The sequence below is a fragment of the Oryzias latipes genome, chromosome 16 (genome assembly GCF_002234675.1).
Source record: "Oryzias latipes chromosome 16, ASM223467v1".
In the NCBI taxonomy this organism is placed as follows: domain Eukaryota; kingdom Metazoa; phylum Chordata; class Actinopteri; order Beloniformes; family Adrianichthyidae; genus Oryzias; species Oryzias latipes.
Genome location: NC_019874.2, coordinates 3,365,164 through 3,380,459, shown reverse-complemented (window position 1 = coordinate 3,380,459; position 15,296 = coordinate 3,365,164). Strand labels below are relative to the sequence as shown.

The 15,296-nt window shown below is 41.7% G+C and overlaps 1 protein-coding gene across 1 annotated transcript in view; it reads left to right on the top strand.

The window, feature by feature from the left end:
- Nucleotides 1–15,296, top strand: part of rspo2 (R-spondin 2) — an 83,570-nt gene that overhangs the window by 730 nt on the left and 67,544 nt on the right. The gene's annotated exons all lie outside the window — the stretch shown is intronic.

Sequence of the window (15,296 nt, the reverse complement as noted above, 5' to 3'; positions counted from 1 at the left end):
CTCTGCACTCTTCAAGCCCGGCGCTGCCCATCTGCAAATAATCAGGCAATCACAGCGGGATACTGGCACACACACGGTTTTCAGCTCCTCTGCGTTTTTCTTTCTCCGCGCGCAGCGTGAGGGAGACTCTGCACGTCACGGTCTGATCACTCTTTTTACAGGTTATGTAGGATAGCCAAGCGGCGCTGTGCGCATGAGAGCGCGGCACAGACAGAGAGGGGAAAGTGAAGAGCTGTGGATGATGAGATCAAGAGGTTCAATTGCAGGTTTGACCTGCAGGGAAAACTTCAAGATGAGCGCAGTAAGCTGGACATTAGTGTTACTGCCAGCTCTCAGAGCGGATGTTACACGTGTCAAACTAATCCCGTGCAAATATGCGCAGGTTTTTCCCTTTAAAGAAATATTAAGCTGGGCTGGGAGGGAGCAGAAGTGGCATTCTAAGAAAGCAGCGGCAGTCTGCCAAGCTCTCCATATCTGATTCATTCCTTATATTCATCACAGTTCTATAGGAAGCATCCCGTACAAATCCATGTTCAGCAGAACCAGAAAAGCCCAAATAGTACCCCCCCCTCCCCTTCTCCTGGCAGCTTTATATAGAACTTGTCTTTTTAAGCGTTTCTTTATTGATGGGACGTTTGTTGACAGCAAACTGTTAACTTGGGTAGCTTCACATTCATACCTGGGAGCTGCCCAATACAACCACACATGCACCTGTGGCCACTTAGCACGCTTCACTGGAGCAAACTGGGTCTAAGGCCTTGCTCAAGGGCTCCACAGAAGTAGGGCAAACATGTGTTTCAACCAGACCGAACCTGTCAATGCCAAGACTCGAACCAGTGACCCTCCAGCAAATCTATGCTGCTGTCTGCTCAGACCCAAAGATCTTTGAAACTTTGCTCCTACAGTTCATCAGAGGAACAAAACACCCCCCTGTGTGTTTTAGCGAACCGCTCTCTGAATGTGTGGTCACGGATGTGCCGCGCACAGCAGCATCGTTCAGTGAGGTGTTGTCAGAATGATGAGGGAATATGGTGACCTTAGATCTCTGTGCCCCTTCAGTGCCCCTTCATGCCTTCCTCTCACAGCACACGGCATGATCCAACGACCCACACGGCAGAGGTAATTCTGCACATTCTGTTTCTCCCAAATGAAATGCAAAACAGATGAAGACGTATATTAAATTTACACCTCCTTACTTCCAATCCTGCACACTAGAAACAGGAAAATTATGCCAGTGAGCCCTGCTAGGATATCATAGCGAGACGCAGGGGTATTATTTTTCATTTTTATTCTCTGGCTAATGATGCCACCTGCTGACTACATAAAATCAAGCTGAGTACCGGCGCTGCTGTAGGGAACACAGATGCACAGAGGGGTTCTAAGCTGTTTACACACGTAATGAATAAGTAACGACGGTCAAGAGTGGGGAAAAGTTGCCATGTAATGCTTTTAACCCTTCCATGGCTATATTGGAATCCCAAATTTGAATTCCCAGCAGGCCTCAGCCAGTTTCAGATCATGCTCAGCTGTGTAATCTGCTACTCAGCAGCAATCCCACATGTTTTGGAGGGAGGACCGTGATTACATGAAAGCGTCTCGGCGTAGCAGAGTGAACGTTAGACATGTGTCACATTATGGATCTCAGCAACAAGGGTATCATGTGTGGCTTTATCGCTTCAATCTAATGAAATACTTCATGTTTACGGAAGTTGTGCAGAAATCTGAATTCTTCCTCTACGGCTTCTCCCCACCCCCACACTTAGCCCTCCAAATGGAGAGTTACAGAAAAATAGTGTCTTCTAATGCAGACATCACTCTCACTTGATGATGTCATCAAGAGTCGCCGGTCAGCCACTTTAGCGCGTAGCTGCCAGCATAATAACATCCGATTTGCTAAAACGAAAAGTCATAACTTACAATCACAGGTAAACTTCTTTGGTTCTGCTCTGCGCCACAGCACCACGCGGATTATCCTCACGGAGGAGGTCTACAGAGCACTCCCCTTCAAAAATCTATTTCGGACCCCCTTAACCCTCCAGATGTCCCTACAATTAGAGGGATAGGAAGAAGCTGGAGGGGTAGGGGAAGAATTTGGATGTGGGGTTAAGGTTGTTGGTGAAAGTGTTCATGTTGGAACCAGCACGTCAGCACAATGTTATACTTTAAGTGCCCGAAGCAGGATGAGTGGGAACGCTCCAAGAAACACACCGGGTGTCACCATTCCTGTTTCTGGAAAAACAGGGGGAAAAAAAGCTCAGGATGACGCCTTCTCTTGTGACGTCTACCTGGTCCAGTTGTTTAAAAAAGGCTTTATTCTCCCTCCATGTTTAAAACTGGACAACTGTTAAGGTCATGCAAAACTGGTCCCCTCAGTCGAAACTCCAGAGTGGCAGTTGCCCCCCTCCTGCTCCTCGGGTGCTGGCTGAGCAGCGGGGAATTTTGAGCGCGATGAGGAGGAAGGCATATTTAAGCAGATCAGCCTGAAACCTCTGAATCTGAACAGCATCACCTGAGAAGGATTAGAGCTGACCTGAGCCTGAGCTCTGGTGTCAAGGAACAGGGTTGTGTCTTTTCCCTCTCAAGCCTCCCCGAGTGCATGTGAATAGACGTGTGGGGTCGAGTGTTTGAGGAAGTTAGAGAAAAAATAGAGCACAGGTGGATGGCGGAATGATGAAGACATTGATCCCACAACTCACGACACTCGTCTCCTAACATACCCCAGCCAGGGCTTTCAGTGGAGGATTACCACTTCCACTGATGACAAGAACTGCCCGTGTACCTGGGCTGTAAAGTGTGTGGAAAGACCGGCTCCCTGTTTGAGCTGGTTGCTGTTACAGACAAACTCCAATCTGCAGGCCACAAACTCCCCGCTGTGCTACATTCCAATACATCCGCCTGCAGACAAAGGGATCCATGTATGTCTTTGCTTTCCTTGTCTGATCTGGCATCTGGCTCAAAACTGTATGGCTGGATAGCTTCAATATTATGAGCTGTTTTTGTTGCACTGCTAATGTTAGCTACGGGGTGTCGGGGCTGTAAGCTAGCAGGAGAAAGTATAAACAAAGGGATTATGGGAAATGAGCGCAGGCTTACTCCCAACAACAATCCTGCCCTTAACTCACAGATGAATGTCTGATGATCTCTTGCTGCTCTCTCTGCAGAAACTATGTCTGAGAAAACAACACAGCTTTTTAAAATTGTATCTAAGAACGGCAAACTCCTAATTAAAAGACCGCTGGGAATTCTTTTACGATAGGACAAAAGATGATCAGAGCGGGACTTAAAGAAAGTGACGTTAGTTCCTAAAAATGGTTTTTACTGTTTTATGTCATGTGCTGTTTGGTTAAGAAGTGAAAATTGTATTTATTTACATATACCTAAAGTTTTCCTCTGTAACAATTTGTAGATTTATCACATACATCCATACAACATAACTGTGAACAGATTACTGCAAACTGTGTCATCTAATAGTGTTCTGGCTAAACAAGCCATACATGTGTTGTTTTTCCTGTAGGCATGGCAACTGTTAACCATAAAAGTAGATTTCTGCGGAAATGTGAAATAAATCAAGTTATTGTATAAAATCTTATAATATACTCCATATTTCCTTGCAGTGATTGGAAACTTCTGAGCAGTGGACAAAAACGACAGTGTCCCTGCAGAGCTTGGGGGCAATTTTTGCAGCCCTCACCTTTGCCCGTTTCCTCCGCTGTTGCAGCAGCTACACCTTCATTTGTTTCCTTTTAAAGCTACCAAGTACGGCCAGCCAATTTGGTCCGACTCTCTTGAGTTTATTGGGCCGTAAAGATTCTAATGTTGGGAATTGTTTCAAAGTGGCACGCATAAAACAACAACACAAAAGAAGCTTTTAAAAAAATGAGTCATACCAGGGCTTCACAGGTAGGAGAGTTGCCCAGAGAAGGAGATGGCTAATTCAAATCTCCAAATGAATCCAGCAAAAAGCTGTTCAGTGGAAATGATGTGAGCACAATAGCCATCCATTGTGTTTTTCCGAAACCCTGTTTAATATAATCACGGGAATTGTTAAAAGGAGCTATTTCCTCTTTGCTAATCACAAAAGACAGCAGCTAAGTTAACTTGAAGTGTGACAACCATGGGAAGTAACACTAGCAGCTTGCTAATTCCCATGTTCAAAACTTACCAGTCAAAAATGTAGTTTTCAGCTTATTGTAGCAGCAATTTTCAATTAGAGTTGCATTAATTAGAGATGCAGCTAATATTGAAACAATATCACATTGAGCTGGGATTTAGCAATCCTTGCAGAAACTCTGCAAACCTTTTTCTCTGATTAGCTGCAGAGTCTCTACTGCTGCGGTGCAAACATTTTATAAAGAGTGAAAACACTTGCAGGATAGACCTCACTTCAAATTTTAAAGCGGTGCAATTAGTTTCTGTGAGTCAGAAAGTCTGAGAGATTTTTGGCAACACTGTGAGGAAATTGGTAGTGTCAAACATATTTTATGAGTGTTTTGAGAAATGAGAATCTAATAAGCCGGTAGTATGAAAATACACAATTCATTAGGGTTTTAAGAAAACTGGTGCAAAATTATGCAATTTCTCTCCATTAAAAAAAATCACAATAGTTGTACGCTAAGTTAGATTTTAAGGTATGTTCCCACCACCATCTGCAACACGTGTGAAAGCGACCACTTCCAATGAGAAGTCTATGTAAACGCACAACCTAATGTAAATGTGCGTATCAAGCTTCCACGTTTAAAATCCTTCCATTCATGTGTAGCCAGTAGTCATGTGTAGAGAGTTAAACTGGGACAAACTTTGACCAATCGGGGACCCGGATTTGGTAGCGATAAATGGATGCCGTTCCTTTTAACTTATGGAAGTGCCAACTGTATGAAAAAGGATTTTGAAGGAGAAATTAAATAATTGCAATTTGTGACTGGTTGTAGTTATATGACATCAAGTCTAGCCGGTCGGATTGCAGCTGTGTCCTTTAAAGTACAGGATTTCTAACGTTCATAATTGCTTTTTATTTAAAAGCAAAATGTACAATGAAAAGTTTTCAAAAGAAAAATGCTTTAAAAAGAGATTTTTTTCCAATTTATAAAATGAGTTTTTGATATTTGTGCCTTAATCCAAAAAATAAATAAATAAAAAGGTAACATAATTTAACTACAAGTATCTGGCCCCTCTGGGAAAAAACCTCCTATCAGTAACCAGTGCCTGCCCAGGCTGATAAAAGCACATTTAGAAATGGTTCTCAAGGTGATGTGACTTTAAAAACACATTGGATCAATAGCTTTTTGTGTCTGTATATTTCTGGGTTGAGTCTAATGATAGATGTCTCTTTAGCATTGATCTTAAAAGCCTAGAACATCTGGAGAAAGTACACTGACACTCACAAATGAACTACACACAAACAGACACCAGACTCTGGTGTGGTGCTAAGGTCTCTTTGCACCAGCGCCTATTCAAATAGCTGCAAGAGCAGGGAGGCAGGGGGCTGTGACTACCCCCCCCCCCCCCAGTTGCCTACCCCTTGGCTCTCAATAGATGGACGCAACTCCTTTTACCCCCTCTCCTTTCTTCCATGAGAAATCTAATTATGCGTACATGCCAAATCAAACTAAAACATTGCATGCAATGCCTTTGGTATAAAGGAGAAGTAAGCCGGTCAATAACAAAGCGCCTCCGTAGGAAACTTTCCTCTAACGTAGCAGCAAACGGATAAATACGGAGAAGTAAGGAGGCTGTAACCTACAGTTATGCACTGACTCTTTATGTGATAGACAATAATATTTACTTTGGTAAAGTTACACCAAAAACTGGATGAGTTAAGCCCATCGAGACGACTGTTGTTGTGAATTTGGGCTATACAAATAAAATTGAATTGAATTGGATTCTTACAGTGAAACCTGACAGGAGTAGAATAATTAAAGAGTAATTTGGGGAATTAGTGGACCAGTTGGTGCTTTCAATTACTCACCTTTTTGTTGGATATTTTTAATGATTAGTTTACTTAGACATTCATTTTTGCTGTGGATGCTTGTGCCTCGATATCCAGGACCTCAGACCTTGTGGTATGAGAAGGGTACTGTCTCACGGCGGCCTGCGGAGTGCAGAAGCACCCGGTGTGTTTTTAATCAGAGACAAGGCTGGGAGTCATTACTGTGGCTTGATGCTGAGCTCATTGTCTCTCTGACTCCCTCCCTAAAGACATGGGACAGCAGAGTGAAGATGCCGGATTTACGGTGAGGGCGACATGGCATGCAGATTTCTGTGGTCACTGGGAGGGAAGTGATTGAAGGAGAGCAACGGAATCATTGATTTAGACGCACATCTGTGGGTATCAGAGCAAACAAAAAGTTTGTTGAGCCGCCCTGTAATTAAACTAATTATGGCATAAAAAAACCTTTTGACCCAGAATATAAGAAGAGATTCTTTTGTCAGGTTTTTTCTGTTTCATCCTTCTCTACGTGTATCTTGCCAAACTCTTAGCCAACCGTTGACACTTTGAAGCTGGGGGACACCACAGCAGGCTGTAGGCAAAGACATCCTGTCATTGCCATTTACAGGTAAACTACTGGTCCAAAGTTTAGTAAACTCCAATATTTCCTGTTTTATGAAAGTATTCACTGTAATACCTTGTTGTTCTTTGAAATGGAATGATTGTACTGTAGGTTGCTTTGCTTTGCCTCTTCTGTCCACTTCATCCCAAACCAATGTAATGGGTCTGGACAATATGCTGGCAACCCCATGTTTTCAGGTTTTATCTTGTTCTCTTGTCCTCAGCTAGTTCCTGTACAGCTTGGGTTTTTGTTTTGAGTCATTATCTTGTTGTAGGTACTAGTCAGCAAACCTGGATCCAGCAAAACAGCCCCATACCATCATAAATTCTCTACCGTGTCTGATGGTTGATATCACAAACTGTGAAGTCGTAATTTCACTATTTAACAATGTGCAAAGATTGTCTTGTGAGCCCCTCATAACGCATGGCGTGAACTCCCAGAAGCACATCTGTGGATTTAGTTGTGACTTTGAGTCTGTATTAACTAAAAAAAAAAATGAGTAGGAGGAGAAAGTGTGTTGGATAAATGTGTTCTTGCAACAGTAGCGATTATACTCTTGAGAGGATTGTCCACTGTGATCCATTCAGTGGTTTGGGGAAGCCTCACAAGGAGATTCATGGGATCTTACCTGGGTTAAGGAGAAGAAGAACTGGACTGTTGTTTAATCTTTCAAACTTGTCTTTTCTGATAAAAATACATTTTGTCTTATTTTGCATTGGACATCAAGGTCCCAGAGTCTGGAGGAAGAATTGAGAGACACAGAATCCACATTGCTTGAAGTCCAGTATGAAGTATTAACAGTCAGTGATGGTTTGGGGCGTCTAGTCACCTGCAGGTGTCGGCTCACTGTGTTTTCTGAAGTCCACAGTCAAAAGAGCCAGCACACTGAATTCTGAAGCATGGTGCCCTCTGCCAATAAGCTCTGCGGAGATTACTCTATTTTCCAGCAGGACTTGGCAACTGCCCAAATTGTCAAAGGTTCCAAAAGCTGCTTTAGTGACTGTGTTACTGTGCTTGATTTGCTTACAAACCTTCCTGAGCGGAACCTGAGAGAATATCTATAGGAAAATGGGAAACACCAAACCCAACAATGCAGATTACCTAAAGATTACCTACAGTACAGACAGCTGTCAAAGAAACCTGGGCTTCCACTAAACCTCTGCTTTGAGCTGAAAATACCATTTTGTGCTAAAAAGGATATCATTTCATACTTTTCTGAAACGCAAAATATACCATTTTAATCACAGTTACATGAAACAGGGCTATGTACGACTTCCTTCCCTAATCCCTATCTACTAAAAGTCTATGTAGTACGGGACTATCTAGTGCCCTGGATTTTGTAAGCAATTCAGACACCAAGCTCACATCTTTTTTTTTTAAACGACAAGCATGACATCACTGATTTCACAAAGTGAAAATCTAATAAATAAGAGAATTTTACGACTATTTTTTTTAAACGCAATGCATTGTGGTCTATATTCATCTATCTAGTAGGCATTAAAGCACACTGGTTTTTCGCAGAGACTTCTGGGAAACTTCTAGGGCACTGGTTTTTGGAATTGTAGATTTGGATGCACTACAAAATGGAGAACGTACTAGATACAGTGTTCCTGCGCTTATTCGAGTTTCGGTATTCACAGAATCTTTTTCAGTAATGTGACTCCTCCAGTTCATTCCAAAAACTCAGCTGAAGACGCTTGTATGAGACTTTTGCATCCAAAGGCGGTGCTGCGGGAGAGGAGGGAAGTGGAGATGAAGTCAATTGTTCTGAATAAAAACAAATAAAACTCCAATTCCAATGTTCTTTAATAAACGTTTTACACAACATCAGAAATGTTTTAGAATGGTTTCTGATGAGTAAGGGTCAGTGACGGATAGTCTTTGGCTGTGGGGGTGGTTCTCCTGTATTCGTGGGTGTCTCCGGTCCCTAACCTCCGCGAACAAGGGGGGAATACTGTAGTACTTTGTAGTGAGTAGTGAAGGTATTTGAATCATAACCAAGAAGTTGAAACATTTTAATATGATGATTCCAATTACTATGCAAGTTTCACTTGTAGAATTGACAAAATTATACAACTTTTTTTCATTTTTTTGTAATATATATTTTTAGTTTCTTCAAAATATTACCTGCTAAACTAATGTACCAAAATGTCAGAGTGAAAATAGTTAATACATGCCATTTGGCACAAACTCCTGGTAGTTTGATAGTTTGACAAAGATAGAGTAATCTGTTTGCCTAATGTTCACTGAGCAACTGCAAAAACAAATCATCCTTTTTTTTCGGGTAAGGCCATAGTTCCAACATTTTAACTAAAAGCACATTTGGGCAAATACAGATGATATGAAAATAGTTGTTAGTATCTTAGGGTATGGTGTTAATGGTTTGACTCATGGCTGTGTCATTTCACAAACTGCATGAGCTCAATTAAGGACATATGGTGATACTGGTTTTTACATGTCCAAATGAATTGTATGTGTTGCTATTAATAAAAAAAGAAACATTTAAGTATTACAAAATCTGAAAGTGTCACTTGATTGGTGACATTTCCAAGCTAGTTGCTGATGCTTGGCTAATTCCCTCCATAATTGTGTTAATGTTAGGAACCAAACAATTACCTACCTATCTAAATATTTAAGTGCTATCACAGATGTTTTATGTGCCTTGGGTTTGACTGCTGTTCTGCCAACAACATTTTAAGAAAAAAGCACATAGTCAGATGTTATAGAAGCCAGAGAAAGTGCTAGAACACTGCCAACGCGATTCTAGTTTCATTTTTGACAGTTTGTTCTTCTTAGCCAAGAAGTGTTCACAGCAGTACAGTGATTTTTTGTTTTATTGTGGCTGTGGCTGTTTTGTTTGTTGTGGTTCAGTATATAGTTTTGGGGTTCTCTGCCTGCATGACTCTAACAGCTCCTCCTCTCACACATTTGATAAAAAGAAAGAGAAGTGTGGGAGAAATCGGCAAGCTCTGTTATGATTTGAATTCTGCACATTTTTTGTTTGGCGCTCATCAATTGTGGTGGCTGCCTTTGACTTTCTTGTATTTATTTGTGTTTCTCACTAATCTTGCTTAAGGCGATGAAACAATACTGTGGCAACGAGAAAATATGAAGACAAAGAACTCCATTAATGTTACTCAAATTCCTCTCGTCTTTTCTCTTCTTCTGACTCGCTTGCGTTACATCTTGGCTCGATCCTTCTCAACAGGACATTATTTTATTTGGACTGGGGCCAGGTCTGAGGAGCAGCAGCCTTAGCAGTGTAAACAGTTGTCACCAGCAAGATTAATCACTAATAGGTATCTCTAGATCGGGGTCAGAACCAGTTTACATGTTTACCAGTTAATGGTTTTAGAGATGGCACTGCCTTGGTGCTGTAAGTGAAGTGCAGCTGACACTGCAGGGCTGCTTAGTATCAGGAGTACCAGTGCGAGTGGATGCATATGCATGTGAGAAGCCATTTCTGAAACAACGGTATAAACTTTGAGGCCTGCGGGAGGTTTGTGAGAAAGCCAGGTTTTACTTAAACTGTTTGGACAAGAAAAAAGTCGATTCCTGTTGTTGAGTTCCAGCACCTTGGAACATTGTTTCAAACAGCAGCCAGGACCTGGCAACCTGATTTGCTGCTTGTTTGTAGCAGCAAACAGTGGCATGTAGGTGCAAGGCAGATCTTTTTGGCTCCACTGGATGATACTCTTGATGACTGCATTCCTGCTTCTTATACTTTTTCAGGCGTCTGTCGCTCTCATCAGAGTCTTGGTCCTCAATGCAATATGTATCAGCATTCCACCCAGGATATTAGTTTTGGCGCCATAAAAAAGTAAGTCACACTGATCAACACAGGGGTCACTTGCTTCTGGAGATTTGATCTTATCAAGCTGTTGATGGCAGCAATAGGAGTGATTTGGCCAACAAATCAGCCTCACAAATGAACAGCTCATTACTGAAACCATATGAAAAATTACTGTCATTTATTGATGGACTTTTGTTGTTTTTTTATGGCAATGAGAAAAAGTGAGAAAGGTTTAGGTCTTTCGTGTAAAATTTTTACAGATGTATCACATACGAATGAACCACGCAGAAAAAATGTAAATCAACGTAGAACAGGAACTGTGCGTGATAATTGCACTGTTTCTTTGCAATTAATTAGTGATTTGTGGGTCAACTACGTTATTTTAACGTGATCTGCAATGTAAAAGTTATACATCGGTGGTACATGCGTAAAAAATTTGCGAGACACATGTAGACATACGTGGAACGATTGTTAAAGGCCACAAGTTTGCGTTGGTTTCTTAAAAAATCACCCAAAAAAGCATATGATTTAAGTAATAATTGCATATAAACTACGTAAAATAAGCATAAACTGCGAAATTTTCAACCCACAAAAACTTTTGAACAGCTCATAACTAAAAGAGCGATTGGTCAAAACCCTCGACGGACATCTGCGCACATTGACAAATGAGGAATGAAGGAAACAATTATGCATCCCGTAAGTCATGAAAGGCATGGCCTTGAAGAAAATCATCCATCCGTCCTTTTACTAAACCCATGTTTTCCTGGTCATGCCCACCTAACCACAATAGGAAGAAAGCCGGGTACACTTTTATTTTGTATAAAGGTCTAACCCAGTCTGAAGAGACTTCCTGCAAAGGGTCAGGAATGCCTGAACCTGTTTTTCTGTGTAATTACTTTTACAAATTAATAATCAAACACATACAAAGATACAGATTTTGACTTATTATCAAATAAATGATTTGTAAATGAAAAACATTCAAATGGGTCTGAGCCCTAAGACACTCCTGTGTACCTTGCGCCTCAGTAATTTAGTTACATGCAGCTACAAGGGCACTGCAGGTATTTGGGTTGTAGAGAGGAAGGACGGCATCTTAAGGTGTGCCTTGCAGTTCCCTTAAGCTCGTGCGGCCAACTTAAGGGGCCTAATGAAAGTGGAACGTACCACTGTAGTGCGTGTGGTAAGTGTATTGGCAAGTGTTTATAAGGATAATGCTAATTGAACACACATTTGATGTATGGATGATGCCATCATACGGTCCCCTAATGCCGCACTCTAGTAATTAGAGAAGAGTACTGGCTCCTTACTGATATATTAGACGTATTTTAGGTGTAAAAAATCTTAAAGGACGCTTTCAATTATTTATTTATTTAGTTTTTAAATTGTGTTAAATTGAAATAATTGCCACAGCTGCACTGTTTAAAGGGATTCCCATTACTCATGTTACTAATGGAGCTTTTGAGGCATGTAGGCCTCAGGTCAAAACCAACCAACCCAAGGCTCTAGCCACAGGCTATTGCTGCACAATCTCCTTCAATCTCTGTTTTTTAAGGGTCTTTTTTTCCAGTCAGATGCCTCCAGCAACCAAAAATTGGTAAATGCTGCCATCCAGACCTTCAAGCTCCGGAAGGAACTGTTTTTTTCTATGTTTAGCCATGACATTGATGAGGCAGGAATCTATTTACAAGAGAGAGACAAAAATCTACCAATCACTGTACAGAAAAACACAACCCCACCTCAACACACTCACAACTACACTTACACCTTCGCCTTCCATGCCTGTCTTTGCTGCCCAGCTTTAAATATTTATATACATTTTAAACTCAAATTTTGTGGGTTTCAATTTACAAAAATCAGTGATACAGAATCCATCCATCATCCATCCATCCATTATTCATCCATCCATCTATCCATCATCTATCCATCCATTATCCATCCATCCATCCATCCATTATCCATCCATCCATCCATCCATCCATCCATCCATCCATCCATCCATCCATCCATCCATCATCCATCATCTATCCTTCCACCATCCATCCATCCATCCATCCATCCATCCATCCATCCACCATCCATCCATCCATCCATCCATCCATCCATCCATCCATCCATCCATCCATTATCCATTCCTCCATCATCCATTCATCCATCCATCATCCATCCATCCATCTATCCATCCATCATCCATCCATCCATCTATCCATCCATCATCCATCTATCCATCCATCATCCATCCATCCATCCATCATCCATCCATCTATCATCCATCCATCTATCATCCATCCATCTATCATCCATTCCTCCATCAATCAATCCATCATCCATCTATCCATCCATCCATCCATCTATCATCCATCATCCATCCATCCATCTATCAATCCATCATCCATCTATCCATCCATCCATTCCTCCATCATCCATTCATCCATCCATCATCCATCCATCCATCTATCCATCCATCATCCATCCATCCATCTATCCATCCATCATCCATCCATCCATCTATCAATCCATCATCCATCTATCCATCCATCCATTCCTCCATCATCCATTCATCCATCCATCAATCCATCTATCCATCCATCATCCATCCATCCATCCATCCATCCATCCATCCATCCATCCATCCATCCATCCATCCATCCATCCATCCATCTATCATCCATCCATTTATCATCCATTCCTCCATCAATCAATCCATCATCCATCCATCCATCCATCCATCTATCATCCAGCCATCATCTATCCATCAATCATCCATCCATCATCCATCCATCTATCCATCCATCCCTCAATCATCCATCCATCCTCCATCCATTCATCCATCCATCAGCTATCCATTCATCATCCATCCATCCATCCATCATCTATTCATCCATCCATCCATCCATCCATCCATCCATCCATCCATCCATCAGCTATCCATCCATCCATACCATCCATCATCTATCCATCCATCCATACCATCCATCATCTATCCATCCATCCATCCATCATCTATTAATCCATCCATCCATACATCCATCATCTATCCATCATCCATCCATCCATCATCCATTCATCCATCCATCATCCATCCATCCATCTATCCATCCATCATCCATCCATCCATCTATCCATCCATCATCCATCCATCCATCTATCAATCCATCATCCATCTATCCATCCATCCATTCCTCCATCATCCATTCATCCATCCATCAATCCATCTATCCATCCATCATCCATCCATCCATCCATCCATCCATCCATCCATCCATCCATCCATCCATCCATCCATCTATCATCCATCCATTTATCATCCATTCCTCCATCAATCAATCCATCATCCATCCATCCATCCATCCATCTATCATCCAGCCATCATCTATCCATCAATCATCCATCCATCATCCATCCATCTATCCATCCATCCCTCAATCATCCATCCATCCTCCATCCATTCATCCATCCATCAGCTATCCATTCATCATCCATCCATCCATCCATCATCTATTCATCCATCCATCCATCCATCCATCCATCCATCCATCCATCCATCAGCTATCCATCCATCCATACCATCCATCATCTATCCATCCATCCATACCATCCATCATCTATCCATCCATCCATCCATCATCTATTAATCCATCCATCCATCCATCCATCATCTATCCATCATCCATCCATCCATCCATCCATCCATCCATCCATCCATCCATCCATCCATCCATCCATCCATCATCCATCCATCCATCCATCCATCCATCCATCCATCCATCCATCTTCATCCACTTGTCTGGGACTGGGTAGTGGGGCAGACGTCTAAGCAGAGATGCCCAGACTTCCCTCACCCCTGCCACTTCCTCCAGCTCCCCTAGGGCCAAAACCCCGGTAATGGAACATGGCTTTGACACAGACATTTTTTTGTAAAACATGTGAAAATGATCCTTGCACAAAAGCGCTGAACTTGTAAAAAAAAAATCCCTCTGTACAGACAGATGAATTTTGCTCTCCCCTCTCTGACCTCCAGCCTACGAGGAAAGGAACTGTTTTTATTCATTCCAGAAACCCACGTTGTATATGCTCACATTATCTTCAGGATTTACTTTAAAACCACCGGCATCCTGTCCTTCTGTAGATCCTCAGTGAATGCTATCACTGAAAGTGTACTGATGTGGAATGAAAGCATTACACCGAACGTAACACAGACACCTGGTAAAGCTGAGGAAGACGGATTTTTCTAAAATGAAATGTGTAGTAAGAACATCAGTTGCACTTAAACTGTTCTTAAAACTTTATACATTAACATGGTTTTCAATTACCTGGTTTTATCGTGTCAGTCAAGGAAAAAATATACCTTAATGTAAAGAAAAATAAATATTACAAAAATGATTAGTTATTGATTTCACTTAAAAAAAACAACAATAAAACAAGATGAACTTCGTCAAAGGCGTGTTCAGGCGCACATACTTCTTGGTAGGTAATCAGTTATTAGAATTTGATGGGAATAGACTAGTTACTGCTAATGAAATGACTTTCATCAAGAGTGAGTGTGGACTGAGCTGTCTTCTAAAAAATATTGATTTGTTTTGTTCAACCAAACCCAATCCAAACTGCATTTTATAAAAACACCATCCATTCATTTTCTTAACCCACTGTATCCCATTTGGGGTCAGGGGTTGCTGGAGCCTGTCCTGTTGGGCAAGGGTGGGGTAAACCCTAGACTGTAGCCAGTCCATCACAGGGCACAGTATCACACCCAGGGACACTTGTTAAGGAAGCATGTTTTGGAATGTATTGTGGACTGTGGGAGGAAGCCAGAGTGCCTGAAGAAAACCCCCACATGCACAGGGAGAACTCCAAACAGAAGGGTCCCAGCCAGGATTGGAACCACTCTATTTTGGTGGAGGGATGATGATCAGGGCTTGTTTATTGTGGACAGCCATGAGCTGTTCTGCTTGGCAACC